This window comes from Ailuropoda melanoleuca, unplaced genomic scaffold, assembly GCF_002007445.2.
Source record: "Ailuropoda melanoleuca isolate Jingjing unplaced genomic scaffold, ASM200744v2 unplaced-scaffold9712, whole genome shotgun sequence".
NCBI classification, from domain to species: domain Eukaryota; kingdom Metazoa; phylum Chordata; class Mammalia; order Carnivora; family Ursidae; genus Ailuropoda; species Ailuropoda melanoleuca.
In genome coordinates, this window is record NW_023255228.1 from 2,424 (window position 1) to 6,418 (window position 3,995).

Here is a 3,995-nt window from a genome sequence, read left to right on the forward strand (position 1 = left end):
AATGCAGTGTAAATAATGGAAAAGTTTGAGCTTTTATTATTGGTTCAAGGAAAGAATTTTCTCTTTAATAAATGTTTCATTATCATTTAATGTTTACCTCATGATTCTAAAATTACTTTTTCAACTTAGCTTATTGGGTTGCATATAAAATATTGCATAATACAATATAGATTATCATCAAAATAATTTTTCTAAACATATTCATATCATCAGACCTATAATTTTAAATACCAGTGGTTCTCCCTTTCTAAGAATTTTCTACAGTTTAAACTTTTATTGGTTGTGATTTAATCATAACTAGCATTTGTTTAGCACTCTATAATCTGCAAAGTGTTTTATGCTTTGTTATGTAATTGCACAAAATTAACACATCATCATCAATAAAACATTAGAGTGCTGCAATTAACAAATTAAAATACATTTAAAAATAGGTTACCTAAATTATTTTCTTTGTCAAGTTACCAGTTAAAATACTAATCATACATATTCCTTCTTTAAGTAAAATACTTTTTTTTTGCAGAGTAAACACTCTGGCTTGAGAGTTGGCAATCCACTAAGCATTGTGCTACCAAGTTTACATTTGTTATATTATTTACTCATTCAAACAACCTTATGTTGTAGATATTATTTGTCCCCATTTTATAGTTAAAAAAACAGGCTAAGAGATGTTAAGTAAAATTCTCCAAGTTATACAGCTTTGATTGTCAAGAAACGCTAAAAATTGATTTGCAGTTTTGAAATTAAGATTTCAAGACACAAGGACACCTGGATAGCTCAGTAGGTTATGTGTCTGTCTTCGGCTCAGGTCATGATCCCAGGGTCTTGGGATTGAGTCCCACATCCAGCTCCTTGCTCAGTGGGGAGCCTGCTTCTCCCTCTGCCTGCTGCTCTCTCTCTCTCTGACAAATAAATAAAATCTTTAAAAAAATAGCTTAAAGATTTCAAGACACAATATCATTGCTGATTCTCAGGCTATAGTGATACTTATTGATAAAGTATAATATTGCAACCAAATTATGTTAATCATTATAAATATGAGGACAATAAAAGAATAACTTATAAATGTTAATTCAGGAGATGCACATGGCCAAGAGAAAAATTCTGACAGCTTTGGGATTATGGGCTTATGGCATAAGGTAGATTCTGTGTTTGTGGAAAGTTTTTTTGTTTTGTTTTGTTTTTTGCCAAAGTTTTCAGCGGTATCTTATACTTGTATGTTTTGTTTTTCCTTGGGGGACAGTCTCTGACTTGATCATGAAAGGAGATGGGAAAACAGAACTCACTTTACAGAAAGTGAAGAAGGAAGAAAACGAGGGGGAATTGGTGGAAGGTTGTTTCTATCCCAAATAGTCCAGTGGCCAAAGAGCCAGTTTACTCAGGACCATGCTCATTTGTTATTATGCATTGGGACAGGACCAGATGGCTTCAGAGGGGAATTCTACCAAACATTTAAGGAAGAGTTAATACTTATTCTTCTCAAACTATTCCAAAAAAATAAAAAATAAAAAAATAAAAATAAAAAAAGGAAAGGAAAGAAAAATTCCAAATTCATTCTGAGGCAAGCATTACCCTGACACTGAAACCAGAAAAAGACAATACTAAAAAATGAGAACCACAGGCCAATATCTTTAATGAATAGAGTCCAAAAACCCTCAGTAAAATACCAGCAAACCAAATCCAACAACACATTAAAAAAGCATTCACCACTACAAAGTGGGATTTATTCCTGGTATGCAGAAGTGGTTCAATAGTTGCAAATCAATCAACATGATTCATCACATCAATAAGAGAAAGGATAAAAACCATACCATCATTTCAATTGACACAAAAAGAGCATTTGGCAAATTACAACATCCATTCACGATAAAAACCCTCAACAAAATAGGTTTAGAGGGAACATACTTCAACATAATAAAGGCCATATATGAAAAACCTACAGCAGACATCATACTCAATGGGCAAATACTAAGGTCAGGAACAAGACAAGGATGTCCACTCTCTCCACTTTTATTCAACATAGTACTGGAAGTCTTAGCCATAGCAATCAGATAATCAGTTTGGGGCCTGGAGGGAGCCTAATTTGTTATTTTGAAAATGTTCAGAGAACATTCTACTAAAAGTCACAGTGTAAGTGCAAATGAGCACCAAATAGCTCAAAAATAACACTCAAGGGAAATAAGCAAAGGGATGCTGTTTGGATCTGCATGCTTAGACCAGAATTCAAGGCAGGAGTGGTTTTATTGTTACTGATTTTAAGGGTTTATAATTAACAATAAGTGAGATTATCTACTGTATCAGACCCTTGTGATAGGGGATTCAGCAGGAGCCCACAAAGTTCACTTTATAAAGCCTGTATTCAGATATACGCATGTGGTTTGCCCTTCATAGCAAGTAACACCCTTATCCATAGATAAACTAGGTCACTTGTCCTACACAACACAATATTCAATGTAAGTGTTATAATCCCCCAAAGCCCACTCATATCCCTGCCACCAGGTCTGAAAAGTCAGTATTCCAGGTATGTCTTTTTTGGTTCTTCCCCTTCATTGTTCTTTTTGCAAAAGCAAACTGTTGAGAAGGGTAACATGTATACCCTCAAATTACTTTCTTTATGTAAATCTATTAGGTAAATCTACTCTCAGTGGGGATCCTGGCAATTTGGGGACAATTAACAGGAAAGGAATGCTGGAGAGGAATGGGAAGGGTGTGGGGAAGTATCCACCACCCATTTTTGCATTCAGTCAAACATGCTTACCACATAAGAGGCGCACAGGGTATTGGAAATAAAAGGATTTTTAAGGAGGGCACTTGATGTAATGAGCACTGGGTGTTATATGCAACGGACGAATCACTAAATTCTACCCTTGAAACTAATAATACAGTATATGTTAACTAAATTGAATTTAAATTAAAAAAATTTTTAAAGCATCTTCTTGTACAAGAGTGTTTTACTGGTGAGCCATGCATGCACTTCAGAAGGTCCTGAAATCTCTGGAAGCATTTATAAAAAACTTCTGTGTTCATACATATGGGCACTTTTTTGGGGAAAAGGTCCATATTTTAATCAGACCCTTGAAGGGGCTGGGGCCAAAAAATTTTAAGAACCACTGGACTAATGAGGGTTGCCACCATAGATTGGCTGCTATCAGAAGTGCAACCTAGTAGGAAGGGCCCAGAAAATGAGGGGTTTTAGATAATAATCCCCCAAATTGTTACAAACTGCTCATCTGTCTAACTTCCTCATTTTATAGGTGAGGAAACTGAAGCCCAGAGGCAATTATAGTAATTGTCCAATAAAGTATAATTATAATTACAGTATACTGGTATAGTGTAGTATAGATGAGCTCAGGCAGGCGTTTTTAGCTTCACTTGTCACCTGCATTGCTGTGTTGCCCAGAGCAGCTGAGCCCACCATGATGACATCTGCCTTGGAGAACTACATCAACAAAACTGTTGTGGTTATTACTTCTGAGGAGAGAATGATTGTGGGAACACTGCAAGGTTTTAACCAGACCATTAACTTGAGTTTGGATGAAAGCCATGAACTAGTGTTCAGCTCTTCACAGGAGTAAAACAAGTGGTGCTAGGGATATACATCACAACAAGTCACAACGTTGCAGTCTTTGGAGAAATTGATGAAGAAACAGATCCTGTACTTGATATGGGGAATATTGGAGCAGAACTTCTAAACTCTGTAGCACACTGAGGAAAAACTACATACCTTGGACATCTGTAAATCTTTGTAGAGAAACTGATTATTCTGAGGATGATGTATGGAATTTTTATGAATGTGTAATGGTGGACTTTGACTCCATATTGATTCATTGTAATATGACATGTAATTTAAATTTTTCTACATTTCTTTGAATAAAATATAGATGAGCTCTGTGTAAATTATTTCGAGTCTAATGAGAGATAATTTCCCTTATCTTCTTTCTATTTTCCTTGATGTTTCTTTTCTGAGAGTCCCTGTAAAATGAAGAGAGGGTGCTCAT

The 3,995-nt window shown here is 35.3% G+C and overlaps 1 pseudogene; it reads left to right on the top strand.

Moving 5' to 3' along the window:
- Positions 1 to 3,416: 3,416 nt before the first annotated feature.
- On the top strand, positions 3,417 to 3,706 carry LOC100465200 (annotated as a pseudogene).
- The last annotated feature ends 289 nt before the right edge of the window (positions 3,707 to 3,995 follow it).